At 42.6% G+C, this 20,354-nt stretch overlaps 1 long non-coding RNA gene across 1 annotated transcript; it reads left to right on the top strand.

Annotated features, from left to right (window-relative positions):
• Positions 1-417: 417 nt before the first annotated feature.
• On the top strand, positions 418-17,811 carry LOC109144719. The gene is made up of 3 exons (XR_002045633.3): positions 418-739; positions 14,746-14,935; positions 15,405-17,811. It is a non-coding gene; the product is annotated as an uncharacterized LOC109144719 (long non-coding RNA).
• The last annotated feature ends 2,543 nt before the right edge of the window (positions 17,812-20,354 follow it).

The following is a 20,354-nucleotide window of genomic DNA, read 5'->3' as shown; positions in this document are numbered from 1 at the left end:
GCTGGGCAGGCTCTGCAGCCCGCTGGAGAGCAGGAATAGAGCCCTGCCTCGCTCTGTGGGTTGCTGGAAAGGTTTTGACACTGCCATGAGGTTTGATGTTTCTCCTGCAGGGAACCCACACAGCTCCACAGCTGAGCCTCGGGTGTCGGCAGCGAAGCACCCACGTACACCCCCGAGCAGAGGCACTCCACCCCCAACCAGCCACCGCCGCAGCCCGGAGCGAGACAAGAAGGCTGGCACGGGGAGGGGCAGGTACAGGATGCAGGCAAAAAGTTACAGCAAAGCAATTTGAAATCACCCAGCTCTGCCGGCTGCAGAGGGACAGGCTGCGGCGCCACGCTTCGCCTGGGGCCGTTGTGCGAGCAGTGTCCCATGGCACTGCACCCAGCGCCTGCGCCTGCAGGAGGGCAGGCTGGGCGCAAGCGAGGGGCTGCTGGCTTCTCCCGCGCTCTCAGCAGCCTCATGCATTGCCGATGTTTGCCCTGTCCAGGGAAGACTGTGCACTCCTCAGTGTAGCTGCCCTTCTGTTCCTCCACAGACCTCTACCTCCCTGCCCTACACCTCTCTCCACGAACTCCACGTTCTGCCATTCCCAATGTACAAGCTTAGCTGGCAGAACGATGGGGTTTATGTGTCTGGCATCAGCCCCGGGGGAGATCGGGAGGGAAGGTAAGCTGGTTTTTGGAAAGGAGGAGAAGAAGTACTGCAACAATGCAGCTGGAGCAAGAGTCAGGCAAAGGTAAGAAGAAATATTACAAAAGAGTATTTCTTTGGCTTTTTCCCCAGAAAAGCGTCCCTATTCAAGAGGAGCACTTAAGCATTTGCTTATGTTTAAGCACATGCTCAAGTCCTGTTGACCTAAACAGAAATGAAGCATATGTGTTTAAATGAGCATATGCTTAAGTACATTCTTCAGACAGGAGGGATGAAAGCAATTAAGTACATATCTATATGCAAGCTAACTATCTGTCATTTACATTTAGTCATTGTGATGCATTTTGGACAGTGAACAATTCTGGCAAGGAATTTTTTTACTAATCATTTCACAACATTTGATAGCTTTAATGAAAAGACAACATTCTCTGTTCCTTTGAAATAAGGTTTTTTCCCTAAAAATACCACAATAAATAAATAGACCAAACCATAGACTTTGCAATTGCAACTTGTCTTGAGGAGGTAACAAATAGCACTGGAATGTAAGCTGCTGTCTGTGTCTTCTCTAGGTCATTTCACCAGAGAGAGACATCTTGCATAACCATGAAAGGAGACAGAACTGTCATTTAAGTCTTGAAACACAGAATAAACTTTTCCCATCCATTGTTCCCTTGTATATGTGTAAGCGTTACCTTTAGTGAGCACGATTTGATTTAGACCTTCCCCACATTGCAGCTGGTTTAATGGAATGCCATAATAGTGTCACACGGTTATTCTTGAAAAACAGCTACTAAATGTTGATGTTACTTATTGTAGCAATATTTATGTGAGAATGCTGCAAATACTTGGGAAAAGGTTTTAAAGGTTGAAAGGCGAGTATAACCATAAATTATGAGAAATGCTGCAGTTGGGAAGTGACATAAAGTTCAATGGCCTCAGCTGTCGACACTGTGTGTTCATTGTTTTGGACACTCATGTGACTCAGCCAGCCGAGGGCTGGTTCTCTCCCTTACTGGATGGGATTTCAATGCAGGACTGTGGAGGTTTTTAAAGTGATTCCCTAATCTCTATTGTGTAACTTTCTCATCTCTAACACAAGAATCACCCTAAAAGCCAACCTTAGTACTCTGAGTGACTGAAACAGATGATGGAGTTCACATTAATGCTGTCTTACAAGACTAATTCTTGTTTTATTTCCTCATAACACTGAACAGAGAAATAGAAACAAAAATGCAGTGCTGACTAGTAAGGCAAATTTGTTTGTTTGAGGGTTATTTCCAGGATCTTTGTACTGCTTTATGGGAGCCTTCCACCCAGCAAAGTGCAGAGAAACTCAGAGCCAAAGCCAGCCCAAAGGGTCACAGTGCCACTGACACAGTGGAGTTTTCCTACCAGGCAGAGAACATCTGGGGCAGCCCTTGTGCCAGGACTAGGAGGAAAGGAAGAAGGGATGGAGCTGGTACAAGGAGCCTGGGGGAAGGTCTGCAGAGCTGGGCTGGCTGCTGCTGTCCCCTGCCGTGGCCATCTCTATTTGATCTCACGCTCAGCAGCAGCCTGCTGGCTTCTCTTGGGCTGTGACACAGGCGAAGCAAGCAGCAAAGCCAGGATAACCTTTCTGCTCACAACAGCCCACGGCATCTCTTGCCTGTATCTAGACTAGCACAAGGAAGCCTGGAATAGATAACGTCCTGAATTGGAAGATCGCTCCAAACTGTCCTCAGACATACTGTGCCATCCTCCTACTGATGCTCTCCTTAGGCAGTGGAGAGCTTTATGGCTTAGGTAGATTAGATTGGTCCCTTTATAAAGTTCATTTTGAAATGGAAGTATCAGTTTTCCAAGTGTTGTGGTATGCAGAGAGGCCTCCAACCTCCCCTCAAAGCTTTTAAACATGCTGTAGAGGGTGAAGGGAGGAGATACTTGTACCCAAACGGAGGGTTTCCTTTGGGGGCAAAGAAGAGTCCACATGCAAAACTGTGGGCCAGTCTCAGAGAGTGTCATTATGGGTTATAAGAGTCCAGTCAATAAGGTCCTTAACAACCATACCTGTGGCTCTCCATACACACACCCCATGCTTCCTGCTGCGTCGTATCCCCTTCACCCTGCCCCTGTCTGTGCCAGTCCCTGATGAGCTCATCAGATTCAAGGTACCACGATGTGAACACTGCTGGTCCCGCAATTATGACATGATCTACAGAAATGTCCACATCTTTGAGAAACTTCACTTTTCCTTTGGTTTTACTGCTTTGCCTTAGGCCTTCAATTCTCTGTGCCCATTGGTATCAGCAGGATGTTCGTGAAGCCTCTGGGCAGTTTCCTCATGCCAGGACCACACTGGTGCTGTCCCAAGGGTTATCAAGGCACCGATAAGCTATCCAGTTGGCAAAACCTCAGAAGTTGCCCCTGAGCATGCAGAATCCTTTTGTTCTGCTCCCTGTGGCTGGAGAAGCTCCTTCTGTTCAGTAGCAGAGGTGGAAAAAACAGGAACTTCTGGAGACAACTCTGGCACCTAGGTATCACTGCAGCACTGTAGAAGCCTTGCCAGCCTGACAACTTTTGCAGGAGCAAATGCACTTTGGAGATGGAGCACTTTGATGCTCAGGGCTTAGAGCTTTTACAGCATCGAATATGTTATGCAAGCACATGTGGCTGCAGGTGCATGCATTTGCACAGTGTTTGTGAAACATCCCTTATTCTAAACTTATAAAAAGTCTGTAATGCATGTTAAATTATTTTTTTCCTGATTTGAATATTTGGTTAATAAATGGGACAGCCTGTAGCAATGTTCTCTTCTGCCAAGACAAGGGTAACAGGGATGTTGTACAGATAAGCATTTAGCAAAGCTGGAAAATGTCATTAGCACATAAAACCTAAAATCATCATAAGCCCATAAAAACTATGGTAAGCCAACAAGTGAAATCTCAGTAAGTCTAAAATCACATAACCCCTGTAATAAATTGCTGTTGTGTAGTAAAAGCTGATTAAAAATTGATTAAAACAGTTCAAACTTTTTAGGTCTCACCTTAATGCATCACATGGGGTTTACCCTGGCTTGCAAGGAGCCCTTTGCTTCCTTCCCTCTCCTCACATACCCACAGCGATGGGGGCAGACAAGTTCTGCTTACCTGTACCAGACCTGCAAATCAATAACTTATCATGTGCAGAGACAATGCCAAATGAAAAATACTCTGCTTGAACCTAGCAAACGTGCAGGGCACATCATCTAAAGCACAAATACGTCACTGGCCAAGTGAGATGGCTGCCAACAGCACTGTCTTGCTTTCAATGCCTTCTCCTCCTCAAAGACTGCTAGTGCGTGTAGCCCAAAGTTCTTCCTAACAGCAGAGGGGCACCTGAAATACAGCTAATCAGCAATTTAAGGATCCCAAATATGAAAGTGAATGCCAATACCTTGCTGCATCCATTTCTTCAGACAGCTGTTGTGGGAACAGATGCAGGGCAAGCTCTGCACACCAGGCAGTGCCACAAAGACCCCTTGCTCCGCTTGCAAATCCTGGGGCTTCTATTCTGGTTCTGTGGGATGATATGAATTAACCTCAGTCCATTATTTTCTCTGACTCCACCAAGAAGCAGTAGCCACAGCATTTCATCATGTCAGTCCAAGTCTGCCATAAATCAATCACCTCTGTCCAGCTGCTGTCTGTGTCTCAGGAAATGCTCCCCAACTGACAACCACTGGATGCTCTACTGTATCAATGCTGCTTCACTGTGTCAACATCTCACCTTTCACAAAGAAACAGCTCACAGAAAGTTTCCATGGTCTGTCCTGTCACAACCATGAGCAGCAGCAAGAGGAGAAGTTTGTGAAGTTCAGCATACACACGGATTTGTGACGGGGACACTTGGAGCAGCCTTGCCTGGTTCCTCCACACCAAACACCCTCAGTGATGAGTGACCTCAGCAGCTGCTCAGCTGTACTATCCATCTGGGGGAACCACCCAATGTTCCAGTTGGAAATGTGCTGTAAAGCAGCAGCTGATTTGTGCTGGTGGCATATGAGATGTGGTGCCACATAGCCTGGTGACCAGTAATAATCTACTTATCTTTTCATTTCTGATAGCTTTGTTCGCAGGTATTCCCAAAAGGGGAAAAAAAAAATCACCAAATACACTGCTTATTACAAGTCTTTTATTCTGTCCTTCCTGCAAAGAAGATAAAATTCAAACAGTGAAGGGAGCATGAAATCTATTCCTGAAAGTAATGCAGAGTATCAGAGTTTTAGAGCAAGAAATGTCTTTTTAAAAGATGATTAACTAATAATGTCTCTGTAATGATAAAGGGGGATTTTCAGAAAGTCAGTTCAGCACTTCTAAATCAAAATAAAATTTTCAGATCAACTTTCAAATGGAAGTCCCAAAAAATCTCTGAGAAAAAAGTTAATTGAAAACACCTAGTCACCTAGTGATATCTTTTTGTTAAGGGTTCAGTACACCTTGTCTAGGAGACAGAGAGGCAAAGGAAGAAGGCAAGGCAAGACTAGGCAAGGAAACTAAAAACATTTTAGGAAATACTCTATTGCTCACTGAGAAACTTTCTAACTTTTAACCTTTAACTTGGCTTTAAAAAGACTATGTTATCAATTAATTTCTGAGATTTAAGTGGTGTAGAAAATTATCAAAGATATTGATTCTAAAAGAAAATGCTTGTAATTCAGTTGCATAAGGGTGAGATGGAAAAATCCAAATGTCAAGCTAAGTCAAAGAAGGATCAAAAAGATCGAAGCTGTGGGACTTTTGTCTTCAAAGTTACAATCTCTTAGACAATTAAATGAAAGTCTGAAAGTGGAGGTTTGGGATGGTTTTGGAGGGTTCCAAAGAAATACCATTAGTAGCTGGCAAACTGTAAAACCATTAAAAATAACCTTGAAGTTGATACAAGTTTCATAGAAGATCTATCCTAAAAAAAGTATTAAATGTGCTACAGAGCTGGCGTGGAAAATCATCTATTCCTTATCATTTGCTTCGTTGGACATCTATAGGATAACAGCATGTGCTGCCTCAGTGAAAGTTAAAGAATGATGTCCATAGGGCAAACAGTTACCTATAAACTCATTTCTTCCAAACCTTTAGGGAGACAAAATCCTTTTGATTTTATTGAATGTACATTTCTGTCTAATCTCCTGCCAGCCTCTCCTTAGCACTACCAGTGGCTGCAGAATTGACCCCAGGCTTGGGCTGAGCTCTCCCTTTGGAGCAAGTCACGACTCCTGGAAACAGGATGCAACGGCCCTTTGGATGCCTGTTTGAATGAAGTGGACATCAAATGCAATTCATCAGAGCATTCTCAAACCATGTGGGATCCAGAGATTGCTAGTGCCAATCATAATTTAACTTCTTACCCTATAAATGCATACTATTTCTTTTTCATGATCATCACACACTTCATAGTCAGCTAGAGGCTCAGAAAAAGGTGTTTGGGGTCTTGCCTTTAAAAATCTGTACTTAGGCTCTGCTTCAGCAAGGCACCTGACTTTATTCCTAGTTTTATTTTCAGACCATTCTTCAAGGAGCGTCTCTACAGCTTAACTGCTATAATGTAATTAAGAAACACTCTGGGGACAAGATTCAGACTGCCAATTTCACTTAGGAAAACCACAAGCTTGGTATTTGGAGACAAAAATTAGGAGTATTGAAGTAAACGTTCCTTCTACCAAAACTCCATATGCAGTCTGTGGTGAGCAGCAAGCATCACCAGGAAGGAGTTCATGCCACGTGACTTAGATAGCCAGCTGAGATGAAGTAGTCAGGAGTTTCAGAGTCATGCTGTCTTGTCTTTAGTGACATAGAAATGCACAGATCTAAAGAATATAAATCTTTATAATCCCTCTCTCTTCTTCTGGTCCCCTTCCTCCTCATTTTGTCCATTGGTTTGAAGAGACCTACCGCTACAACCAGATCCTTTTGGTCTTCCCCTCTGCCCCTGACATCTTTCAGACCATGGTACCTTGCTGGGTGGTGGGCAGGACATGCTTCGTCAGTCTTTCACCTGTGTTTCCCCAACATTTCCTGAGAAATCCTGTCTTCTATAACCTGTATGTCCTTCAATTGTGTAAATTTCTGATCAGCTTCATCAGACAAATATCTATAATTTATTTTTCCTCCCTTCTGGACTACATAGGAAAAATGGGTTTTCTCTAGGCCAAATCCACCTTTTTGCCCTAATAATCTCTATTTGCATTTCCCATCAGCAGAAGACAAGTTTCTATCATTAACCTGTCTCAGGTGGAGGAGCCGAGCCTCTCCCAGCCCTTCCTCAGTTTCTTCCCCAGTAAGGAAGTAAAAACACCAGATAATTCATCTAAGTTCCATATCCAAAGTAGATTTATATGGAGAATGCCTGGTGTAAAAAATGTTAAGCCCTCCATAGGCAGAAAACCCAGCCAAGAGCTCTCAGCAGTGCACAGTGCTCTGAGACTTCATAGCACCAGTTAAACTCAGGCTCAGTGTCTTTTTTATTCATTTCTAAGATATGCATTTGTGCTTTTGGTTGTCAATTATTGATATTGTGATATTTTTAAGAGTTCATTGTTACATTAAGACCCTCATTGCATAAATCATGTAGACATACTGAAGCAGTGGTGAAAGGGTAGCAGCAAACTGGGAAGAAAAAAAAAAGATGTTTAAAGAAAAGTAATTAGTACTGGACTGTGTCACATGATTTTCTAAAAGGTCCCAGATGTAACAACCAAAGCAGATCTAAGCATGTAATACAGAAAGGTTTTTGCACCTTGAACTACTGAAGAGACCAATCACACAAATTTCTCCCTTGGAGGCACAAGCTGAACTTAGTCTGCAGGTATTTGCGTGAGATGTGCCTGGATTTAGTGGGCCTCAGCACAGGTGGATTTGGGTTTATCCATGTAATAGAAGATCAGTATTGGCTCTCAATCTCCTTAAATACTATTCTCCATCTCTCTGGGGTACTGTATTTGCAAAGAGGACACTGTGGGAACAAACCAAACTTATGCAATCTTCAGTGAGCTGAAGATGCATTTATTTGTGTGGCCCTATCTCTCCAGCCTTCTCCTCGTGCTTCCACAGCAAGACCTAGCAAGATAAAACAGATGCACATTCCCCTGCTAAGCCTCTCACTTTGCACTGAAACAAGCAGCCGTCCCCATGGGACCAGGTTATTCCAGCCTGTCATTGCCATGCTCCAAACCATGTCGATGCCTGTTCCTTGGGCAATGGCTCTCTGCCAAAGGAGCAGAACTGCCTGCTGTGCTGGATCCTGACACTGCAGGAGCCACATGTGCAAGCAAAATGCATCCTCATCTCCTCCTGTCTTCATATTCCATCACTGGTGCTTGCAGACAGATAGTCCTCCAAAATTTACATTGCAATTAGTAACAGCCAGGGCTTCTCAACAGCAGGCAGTTTCCAGGCAGTTCTCCTGTGTAAGAGATGTCAGTCTTTCCACACCTGTGGATGGAATGCTAAGGGGAATCAAGATAGTAGCTCTTTCTCAAAACCAAATCCTCTCAGCCGCAATTATCTTACTCTTTGCCTAAAAATAAAACAAACGCATTCAGAGTCTTAGCCCATTTGATGTTGCTTGAGCTTCATTATGCTGTTGCCTTCAATGGTGCTTGGCTTTTCTTCCCAGATCTAGGTGAAGCTGGTCTATGCTGAAGTCAGTTATCTCTGTAAGAAAAAATTCAATATAAAATCTCTGCCTTTGGCTTTTCTCAGCACTTGCCCTTTCACTCACAAAGCTTGTTTATGGTGCAAACGATTTACAGAAGTCTGACAGCAGTTCAACAAGGTGAAAAGCAAAAGGCAGAAGAACTCCACGTTTTTGTCATGTCATAAACATGATAGAACAACAAAAACAATTCCATTTTCTGCTTTCTCCTTTCAGTAGTGATAAAGTCAGATCTCTGAGGAGGTATTACTTTGAAACTAACAGTTAAATATGTGCCTTTGAGGCTTTTTTCCCATTGTTTTCCCTTTAAAATTAAGTTTTAAAATACATTGGGGATTCAGTAGTATCTATAATTCTGTCTCTAGATTTCTGCTTCTCTGAGATTTTCTTCTTTGTGTCTTTTAGTCCAAAGCCATCTCTGTTGTAAACAGGTGCAACTGTCTCATCTTCTATGAAGCTGCACCCATACAGCCAGACGTGCCAAACCAGACATTTTGGGAATGCATCCCCTGCAGCAGTTCCTTCCTTCCTTCCTTCCCTTCCTTCCTTCCTTCCTTCCTTCCGAATTCCTTCCTTCCGAATTCCTTCCTTCCTTCCGAATTCCTTCCTTCCTTCCGAATTCCTTCCAAATTCCTTCCTTCTGAATTCCTTCCTTCCTTCCGAATTCCTTCCTTCCTTCCGAATTCCTTCCAAATTCCTTCCTTCCTTCCTTCCTTCCTTCCTTTTCCTTCCTTCCTTCCTTCCTTCCGAATTCCTTCCGAATTCCTTCCTTCCTTCCGAATTCCTTCCTTCCCTTCCTTCCTTCCGAATTCCTTCCGAATTCCTTCCTTCCTTCTGAATTCCTTCCGAATTCCTTCCGAATTCCTTCCTTCCTTCCGAATTCCTTCCTTCCTTCCGAATTCCTTCCGAATTCCTTCCTTCCTTCTGAATTCCTTCCGAATTCCTTCCTTCCGAATTCCTTCCGAATTCCTTCCGAATTCCTTCCGAATTCCGAATTCCTTCCGAATTCCTTCCTTCTGAATTCCTTCCAAATTCCTTCCTTCCTTCCGAATTCCTTCCGAATTCCGAATTCCTTCCGAATTCCTTCCGAATTCCTTCCTTCCTTCCAAATTCCTTCCTTCCTTCCTTCCGAATTCCTTCCTTCCTTCCTTCCTTCCGAATTCCTTCCGAATTCCTTCCTTCCTTCCGAATTCCTTCCGAATTCCTTCCAAATTCCTTCCGAATTCCTTCCTTCCTTCCGAATTCCTTCCGAATTCCTTCCGAATTCCTTCCTTCTGAATTCCTTCCAAATTCCTTCCGAGTTCCTTCCTTCCTTCCGAATTCCTTCCGAATTCCTTCCTTCCTTCCGAATTCCTTCCTTCCTTCCTTCCTTCCGAATTCCTTCCGAATTCCTTCCAAATTCCTTCCGAATTCCTTCCTTCCGAATTCCTTCCGAATTCCGTCCTTCCTTCCTTCTGAATTCTTTCCGAATTCCTTCCTTCCTTCCTTCCTTCCTTCCGAATTCCTTCCTTCCTTCCGAATTCCTTCCGAATTCCTTCTGAATTCCTTCCTTCCTTCCTTCCTTCCGAATTCCTTCCGAATTCCTTCCGAATTCCTTCCGAATTCCTTCCTTCCGAATTCCTTCCTTCCTTCCGAATTCCTTCCTTCCTTCCTTCTCTGCAGATCAGTGCCAGGGTCTCTTTTCCTCTGCTCCCCACACTGACCCTCTTTGCTGGAGCAAGGATGGCACCATCCCCCAGCACATGGTTTCATACTGACCAGTATTGTCACATGCCTGACATGATGGTGTCCCACACAGAGGGAAAAAGGCATCTCAGCAGTCCCAAATCAGCTTTCTGCAAGTCTCATAATACCTGCTTCTTCAGTGAACCAGCTAAAGAGAAAGTGATATCAAGCCCAGCCAATACACTGAAATGACTGCAGCAGGAGAAACTACTACTCAGTTATTACCCAGATTATTATTTTTACCCTTTTTCTTTCTCTTTTCCCCATAAGCCTCAGCACCAATTTTACCCAGAATATGTTATGGAAAGGGAAGAGGGAAGTGGAAGGGGAAGGGGAAAGAAGAAGGCTGTTTTCTGGCTGTCAGGCAGAAGCATATCCAAGCTGGTCTTTTGGAATATTTTGGCCCAAAATGGACTCTTGTAAACATGTAGCTAAGGGACAAAAATGCATCTCCAGATAAGACATGGGTAGGCCTCTAAGAAGATATTGATCTCTGACCTAGGTTTAAACTGAAAGTGTTTACAATAGCACCAAAAACTCTTGAGAAAGTCACAAATGTTCTCATACAGTTGCTTCCACGATTGGATCCAAAGACCAAATCTATGACTGCTTATATTCTGCCCTCTAATTTGTTTTAAAACTGTCTATCAGTGGGTACATATGCAACCAACAAAGCATGACTGGTATGGTTGGCTGTTGGCAGCATGCCACACTGTTAATTGTCCTCCAAATGAAAAAAAAAAAAAAAAGAAAACCCAGGTCTGCTTTTTCATTAAGTGTGCACCACTTAGGATTTACTGACAAAGAAGACAGAATACGCCAGAGAGAAATGCATTTCTAACTATGTCCACTGTGCTAAGACTTCTTCTTCCCCAGGAAAGGTTAAAGGATATTTTAAATGTTGTGAAGAAGATAATGTTTTTAAGTTGAATTAAATTTACAGAGGCATACACTGACTTTCTGTAAGGTTGGTCAGTGGTCCTAAATAGTTCTGAGTCCAGATTTATGTTTATAATCTCTTGGCCCCAGTGTTATTGTGGGCTATTGATCATAAGCCAAATGAGGACAAGTTCCCACAGCAACTTAGTCTAAAGATGGTCTTTTTACTTCAGTAGGTTTGGTACACTTCAATGGGCTCAGGATGTTAGAAAGTGCCCTAGAAAATGTCTGTTGCAATGCAAATCTCTGAACTTATGTGATTTAAAAGGAAACAATGACACAAATGTGAAAGGGCAGAATAATTTTTCAAATTATTCTGCTTCCTCTCTCTGCTACAGGTTTCCTGAAGTATTTGGGCAAAACTGCTCATCAGCACTTAGAGTTCCCCCCTCCAAAATGTAGTACTTGCCATCTGCAGAGATGGGTTCTAAGAGAAGTAAGTGAGAAAAGTTCACAAAATGTGCTGAAACCCCCAGGTGACAGGGTTAGAAAAGTAATATTAGCTGCAGTCGCCTTATTTATTCTGCTCAAAGAATAAGGACCACATTTTTAAATTTTTTCAATTCATCTTTCTGTTTGAACAGACAATGTAAAACAGCAAATCTCAATCGTGTGCCTTCCTCACTTGGATTCTGTCTTTGCCCTCAATGGAAGGAAAAGTCCTGCAAATGTATTTGCATTTCATAAGAGCAACTCTCAACTTCTGTCGGCAGCCCCTAGAAGCCAGCACAGGGGTGCGGAGGGGAAGCGCGGGTGGGGAGCGCTGCTCTGTGCCCCTGCTGCGCTCCATGAAGAGAAAGGGTTTGCTTTTCTCCCTTTTCCTCCTGCCGAAGGAATCCCGGGGGTGGGCTGGGAAAGGAATCCTGATCACTGCTGGAACGGAGAGGGGGAGGAAGCTCATTCATTCACCACCCTCTGGGCCGGGCTCTTACTCGCCTATTCCTTAACCCATTGAGCCACGTGCTTTTCCTCTGTCTGCTGACCCAAATGGATTATTTTCTCCCTGGTCTTTGTGTCAGTTGGATGTGACATTGAAAACTATGGCTGGGATGATTTCCTCTACACCAGGCTTATGCACCCTACCTCCTCAGCCCCACTATCCTTTATGTCCCTGCAATGCCCTGCAGGTTTGTCCTGCACAGCCTGGAAATACTCGTTATATAGCACAAGGATAATACCCCATGTAAGATGCCCATCATATGATGCTCCACACATTTAGCGTAACTCTCAATGTAATTCTAGTATCAACCCAGCTGACCCCAACAACCCAGCTGACCTAGCAACAATCCTGGCTTAGAACTCTGCAAAGTCAATGGGGATTTTTAAACCTCACTTTCTTAGGAAAAAAAGGCTTGCACGGTCAGGCTGGTTTGGCACTAACTGTGTTCTTGTGGGTGTAAAAGACAGAGGTACCATTGCCACTCTACCCCACCTTCCTCCATCATCATGAGCATTTTCAGCTTAACCCAACAGAAGTGCACAATGTTCAAAGCTGTTCTTCTTCCTAAATGTTTCATGCAGAGATGCAAATGGCAGAAGAGACAGACCTTTCCAGTGCCCTCTCTGAGAAGGTAGCTAAAGGCCGCTTGTGCCCACCAAGAGATGCCAGAGAAGGTAATGAGAGGGAAAAATACCCCAACCCCCACAGACACTCTGCTCATTCCTTGAGCCCTACTAGACACCACAGGATCCAGTCAGAAGACACAGTGCAATAGGAAATCAATTTTTGTAAATCTCAGTGCTAAAGAGCAACTTATTAGCTTTGCTTGCAGCAAGCGCATTTTCTGAAAAAAAAATAGTCAAACATTTTTTTGAGGATGACTATATCTTGCTGCATCTGTTTCGGGACAATCTGAAGCAGTCATACCACTCTTTTCTGATTCTGTTTATGTAGTTGCAACATTAATTGATGTTTATTGGCAAGACATCAGATTTCTCCCTATCTTGTACTGTTCTCTGAATCAAAACTCCAGCCAATCATTTTGCTTTAAATAAAATGTAATCACAAGCTAGAATTGATTTGTGGATAAGATTGCTAGACTGGGGGAAAAGATGTGGAGGTATTTCCCTGCGAATCAATTTCCACTGAACAAAATCTAAAGTCCAGTGTAAGTTCTACAGCAGCTGCAAACGGGATGGAGAGACACGAGCAGGAAGCCATTATGTAGATACCAAAGCAAGTTATTTAGGTTGGCACCTAACAGAAGTCTGGAGGACTGAGGGATGCGAGGGATGCATGCAGGAGAGCAGAATCATGACCTCTCCAGATGTTTTCATGCTAACAAAACCCAAATCCACTGGGCTTTTAAAGGTTGTCACACAGAAAGATGCTGGTGAAGGGAATGGTTTGGTTAATCAATATGTGCGCATTGTCCTCTTGCACTGGTAGTTGTTAGTTTCAGGTTTACAGGATCCTTTGACTCAGAATCAGTATGGAATCAGTATGTTACCTTTTAAACCACTTACACCAGTCTCAGATCTTATCGGTGCCGACATTTTACCATGGTCATCAGCAGCAGTGAACTTGGCCCGCTGTGTTTGTTATGACAGCTGTCCCTTATGGCTTTGAGACCTACATGTTCCTACTAACATCACAAAAACCTCTGTATCAGTCCTGATATTTTATGGGTTTGCTGGCATCAAGGTCACAACTAGGATCGTCAGTATCCAGTGTGCATTTTGGGATCTACAGCTGAAAACAATGTGCAAGGTGTTGGTAAGAATAATATGCTGTGCTGTCTGCCAGCAATCAGATTTATTAACCAAATTCAGCTTCAGCAGAAAGTATGAATTGTTTGGAACTCAACAGAATTCAGTGGAATAACTGGAATGGATGCCATTGCAACAAACATGAAATCTGTCCTATGTCTTTCTGTAGACTGCCCTGTTTAAACTTTAATTCAAAACTAATACCGGTATAACTCATGATTTTGGTGAAAAGATTTTTGAACTCCTCCATTCTACTGTCAAATTGTTGAACTGGATTTATGCACCAATCTTGAAATGGATCATTTGGCTAATGGTGAATTTTTCAAGAAAAGAACAGATTAATGAGCCAACTGGATCAGAAATGATTTTGATATACTTTCCTTTGACAGTCGCAGTGAGAGCAGCTCAGGTAGATGTCAAAAAGCATCTTTTGCTTTCTTTCATACCTGCTTTGTTGATAAGATTGGCTGTAAGGTACAACCTCCTTACTGGAGTATGGACTTACAGCATGGGGGGGTTTCTGTATTTCGGCTTGCTGTTTTACCTAATCATGTAAAATTAACTGTGGACAGCAAAATGGCCAGGGAGGCCCACCTGACTTGGGAGGCCACAGGAGGCAGGGCCCATTGTTGAGGCAGCACATATCGCCCCAGCAGTGGCTCCAACTTGTAGGACAAATGCAGCTCCTCCTGCTGCCCACAGGGAAGTCAAGTCAATGATGACAGTGACTCAGTATTACGTCTTCATGGGATACTTGTATTTGTGTGTCTCCAGACTGAATAAGGGAAAAATAAATCAAAACCAAATTTCAAGTTTGTTTTATAATACATAATTAGATGACAATGCACTCAAAACGTTTGACAGTGTCACTGTTAGAAAGCAAAAGCCTAGGTAGCCTTCCAGTCCTACTAAGTTGTTTCAAGTTGATCAAGATCTCTTTTTGTTACACAGCAAAACTCCTTTTTGAAAGTCCTGCAGAAATTTTTTGCTGCCTTTTTCTGTTGCCTTTTAACTATTTACATATCCCATCTCTCTTCTCTGACTGTCTTTTAGCTGATTATTTCCACTTGTGTTGGTCATATTCACCCTACAGTCTGATGCTGCAATCATCTAGGCAGACATATCATTTGATGTACTGGAGTTTCTCCATTGATGTTCTCCAAGCTAATGGAATAAATTAAGTTCATGCAAGAGCTTTACATGATCCAGATTCAAAATACGCCCAAGTGCAATCAATGCCTCTGTGAGTATTTGATCCTTTTATTTCAACATGGGTAATCCTACATCTTGTTTGTGATTCTGTTTTGTCTGTTTTGAATTGTGTTGCTATTATTCTGTTATCATAAGTAAATTGCCATTATCTCCTAATCATCTTGGATTATCAGCTTCTCTTTAACCTCCCTTCCCTAAGAGCCTGGAAAAGAACTGGGGGGTGGGTTGAAGGGAAAGATGGTCCTATGTCTGACCATCTAGTCACAAAAAAATTTCCCTAAAGTCCAGTTTGATTACCATAATAGTGAGGCTGGGTTGTTTTGAATTTTTAATTATTTATTACAGTCTTCAGAGTGTGGCAATGTGACTGACCTATTGCTTTTTAATTATTTTGGTTGCTTTTGACACTATTAACCATGACATCTTGCTGATCCAGCTACATTATTCTTTTAGTTTTAGCACCGAGATCATTCAATGTCTCTGTCCATCTCTGTCAACAGAAAGTCAGCCTCTTCTTAAAAGATCACTTTGTCTGATGGTGTCTGCTGGAAAAGATGATTAAATCCTCACCTCCAACTTGTAGGTATGAATTTGGGTTAGATTTTTGTCTCTTCTGGCACTGTGTAGATTTCTGGCTCCAATAAAACAATAATATCCTAGCATTGTTCTAATCTTGCTTCAACATGAAAAGGAACACGTAATAATTTCAATAAAGGGATGTCAGCAAGACAAGCTTTTATTAGCAGTCCCATGCCTATTATAAAAGCTCATTATCTTTTCTCCATTTAGTGACTGGAGGAGGGAGAGTTTCAAAAGGAGGTAGGTTCCCCAGTTACTCCTGGAAACCCCTGAGAGATCAGTGCCCTCCCTACTTGCCCACTACTCCCTATTGTCTGTCATTATCTGCATGTCTTGCACTCCTGTTTTGCCTGGTTCTAAGGTTGTTATTACCTCCATCTACAAATACCATTTGTAAAATGGTAAAATGCAATGCACTTTACACTTTACAACTTCTATCAACCAAGTGTAAAAAAGGAAGGAACTGGAAGAAACTGGGCTGTGCTGGTGGGGTAGAACAAGCTGTGAAAAATCACCTCCATTTCCACAGCCAACCACTGAAAATGAAAGCTAGAACATGAAGCTTCCCTCTGGGACTGTGGGTGAGTCTGAATTCATGAGGCCTCTCCTCATCTCTGCTTCACACAGAGCCAGCACCTGGTCACAGAACCTGGACCAGGTTTCAGTCAGCCATTGCTGTGTCTTCATTTATAATCATGGAATCATTTAGGTTGGAGAAGACCAAAGACCAAAAATTAAATCTAAAACTTGTCCTTTCAGATGTATGGCTTTACAGTCTAATAAAAGAAGAAGGGAAATGTTGGAAAGAGGAAAAGGTGAAAAACCATACGGGTGAATATAAGCCCCAGAAAACACAGATCTCCACAAAGCCTTTGGGGTGGGACTTATCTAACCAAAAAGTAATCCTTCTCCTCAAGTAGTAGTAGATAAGAGGAATCATGCCCTAAAAGTGCATATATTTTCTGCCAGGAGAAGCAGACAGTAAGTACCATCTCAGAGGAAAAAGCATTCCTTTGCAGACACTGAAGGGAGAGATGACAGGAAGGTGCTGCTGTCAGCTCTGAATGCAGGCTTTGAAGAAGCAACATCTGGGGCAGAGAACAGTTCTTGGGGGAAACAAACATTCCCTAATTGTGTTTTCTTGTTGTTGGGCAGAACCCCTTTAGCCAGTGCATGCTCCCATTCCCACATCTATTGTGGTTCCTGCCATGCATTGGGTACCCCCACTCTGCACTGCCCTGCACCACAGGGCTGTGGACTTGCCTTGGCAGAGTGAACACGAGTTCAGAATTTGCCTGTTTTCTGCAAAATTTTGGTTAACATCTTTCACAATATTTTTTTCATCAATGTTCAAAATGCTGGGTTCTTAACCTGGTGGAACCTTCTGATTTATTCTTTTTTGAAGGACACCCATTTAGCCCTAAAAACATTCCTTTTAAAGCTGAACAGTTTTTTAGAAACACCTCTTCCTTCCCCAGCAGACGGTGCCTGAAACCTGGCTGAGCCATGTATCTGCATCATGTAAAGGCAGTGACAGGACATAAAAAAAGTCCCCTCAGACATAAAACACTGCTGAGCTGTTTTATGCATTGACAATATTAATGATTGTGGCAGGCCTAAATCCTAATTTCTTTAAGAACATCGGTGTCTCAAACTGATTTTCTGTGGCTCTTCTCTGACAATGGGGAAGTAGATTTTGAATTTTCCCTTTCCTAAATGTACTTCCATGTCCTTGTACCACCACATTTCATCGCTGCCAGCTCCATGTGCCTGCTGTTCCGCCAGAGGAAGCATGTTAAATGAACCCTCAAACTTGACAACTGTGGAAGGAAACCAAGACACGAATGATATCTAACATGGTTAGAGCACTGATACCACTATTTAACAGTGGAGAATTAGTGAAGTTATTGATAAATCATTTTGAAGTGTGTTTTAAGCCACTTCCCATTTGTGTATGGTGATTGCTTATAAAACATCAGCATCAGTGATTGCTGGAGTCTTTACTTGTAATGCCATCTCCACACTACAAAATATCATTTTTGTTCCATCTGAACTAAAACTTGATGAGCAGTCAAGAATAGAAAAGAGAAAAGCATTATATCCCACTTAGCCAAAACGCACAGAATACCAAATTTTGTCTTATAAACAATGCGTGTTCCTAATCTAACTGGATCACAACTTCAGCTGCTACAAATGAAAAGCTATCACATTTCATCACCACTTAATGAACTCCAAACTTGCACTGGTTTTGCTTCCAGCCCCTGTACAGAATCCCGTGGACCTCTGTATGTGGACAGATTATGGTACGTAGTCCCAAGCACTTATTTTGTCTTTTATGCTTCTGTCTAATATAAAAATATATTGAATGCATAAATATCTCATAAAAGATGTTGGTTCCTTTTTTCCTTGGCTTTGTTAGTTTATAGTAAAAGAACCTGCTCCAAAGCAGGGAATTGCCTTTGGAAATTATATCCTATAGAACATAATACTGATAACTGAGTAACGTGCATTTCTCATATATTCATACACCAAGAAGAATAGGAAGGCAGAGTGGAAAACAAGCGGGAGCAGTGTTAATGACAACACCAAAGCAGTAAAGCAAAAAAGGGAAGAAGCATCCGGGAAACTGTTCTGTGCTGTGCTATCATTACCAGATATAAAACAATTTCCCAATGTGAGGCTCACAAAGAAATTGGTAGCACTTGACCCACATAGTTCTTTCCACAAATCTGTATGAGCTTATGTGGCATTTTTCAAAACCAGTTTTAAAAGAGAGGTATTTATAAGTCTTCTTATATCTAATTCCAGAAGGTTAGGGCAGCACACAAATTCTCAGTTTGTTAGTGATGAGTCCTTTTTATTATCAAAATTTCCAAACTATGTAAAGATTTGACTGAATGCTAAAATCACACTATAATCTTGCCAGATCTGTATAAACACTCTTCTCCTGTTGGACTGCTCTCTTCTAAGGAAGCTTCCTGCAGCAGTTCTTTTTTTGATTGTGAATACACACACACACACACATTTCCTCAGAAACAACTAAATCTGAATCCATTTGCAACATCCAAATATTAGCTGTTAATATTTATACAGAAGAAGGAAAAAAAACTATTGAAGTTGCTTCTACTAAGTTCCTTGCAGGTCTTTTCGTTATGGGAATTCATAGAAGATGCAAACTATTCCAGATCTGGCTGAAATACAATGGTTTTATTAAAATCCAAGGAAAAAAAAAAACACGGCCCCAATCAAGCCCACGGGAATATTTTCCATTGGCTGTGCTATGCCAGGACTTCAAATGGGTATTTAACCTGGCGAAGAAATGAGTAGAGACGATTGCAGGATTTCCTCTCGTTTGAACGTTCTCATTAGATGAGGCCTCGGTGACCCCTGGGTTGATGGGTTGTTTCAATGTTTAATTGCTTTGACCTTCAGGGAGTTTCTTTTCATGTCCAACATAACCTTAGGTTTTTTTAGTTTAATGTGACAAATTACTTCATAAAAACAGCCCTGGATATTTTCATTAATTCTGGACAAATTGTGTTACACATAAAAGATGTCTTTTTCACAGATGCTGTAACCATGCCAAATAGTATCGTAATTGTTCCTTTTTAGCTACTTTGGTATATGTCGGTATGTATTTCGAGTAATTGGTGCGATTCAGGAGAGTATATAAATGATGACGTAATTCTAAGGGTAGGATCACAAAAAACCACACAATTTTGACCCCCTACTCCGTAAACTAAACCTTCCCAAGTGTCACATTTTCTGAAAATTATTCACTTCTTTTCTTCTGAGAAGGGAGCACAGTTCCTTCCCAATTGCCACTGCAACTCTGACAGAGACACGGATGAAGCAGTGGTGGTGATGTAGAAAAGGTGTTGGATCTTTCCAAATGAGCCCTGTCCAGCTGGGATCTTCATCTTCCACATCTCTGAGACCCTGCAGAGTGGTCCAGCTGCTCTGGAGCTCTGGAAGTGCCACCACTGGCTGCTTTCCACAAAGTCAGGTGTCAACTTCCCTAGGCACACTTGGGCCAAAGCATGTCAATGAAAGCATTTCAGAGTCAAAGCACACAAGCCTGTGGATTTCAGGTTTTCCTGAAATTTCCTGATTTTCGCCTCTAAACAAACAGCATGGAGTTGCATGTGAAACTGCCAGGTACTGCACAGTGTTCCTCCACTGCCTCCACCAGGCTAGCACTCCTGTGGAGGGAGAAGGCCCTGTTCCCTCATGGTAAATCCAGTATAGTCAAATTTCCACCTGCTGCAGACTGGCCTCTTGGTTGACACAAAGTGCGCTTATGCCAGCCTGTCCATATGGAAATGAGACGCTTAGCTGCGTGCCTCACACATGCAGATCCCCATTTGCAAATGTCACCTGTGAAAGACAGAGGCCACTCCAGAAAGTACAAAGCTCGGGATTGTTTAGGCAGAATGGAAAATGACACCCCGGCATTTACAATGGGATTTTTATTATCGATGTCACAGATATGATACTTGCTACTGACATGCTTGAATTAGAAGAGACAAAGTAAACTGTTAGAAAGAAGAGGCCATTGAACTAAATACAAGTGTAACCTGCGCGCTTATATTGCAGCATTCGATTTCCTCTTAAGTCTCGGGAAGCGGGGGCAGACAGCAAAGGGGAGACCTGTGTTTCAGCTGAAATCTCTTGTGTCTACACAGGAGAGTAGGGCCTCTCCAAAAAGCAGACAAAGAGCCAGGAGCAGGCAGTTGTGAGAGGTTTCGTTACAGGAGATGGAGTTTGCAATTCCTGCTAGCCTCCATCCCAGTGCAGACCTCTGCAAAGCTGCAAGTAAGGAAAGTCAAAAATACTGCAGTTGGAAACATTCCTAAGCACTGAGCAGCTAA

The sequence above is a fragment of the Corvus cornix genome, chromosome 3 (assembly GCF_000738735.6).
Source record: "Corvus cornix cornix isolate S_Up_H32 chromosome 3, ASM73873v5, whole genome shotgun sequence".
Taxonomy (NCBI): domain Eukaryota; kingdom Metazoa; phylum Chordata; class Aves; order Passeriformes; family Corvidae; genus Corvus; species Corvus cornix.
Note: the sequence above shows the minus strand (reverse complement) of the source record. Positions and strands in the feature narration are given on the sequence as shown.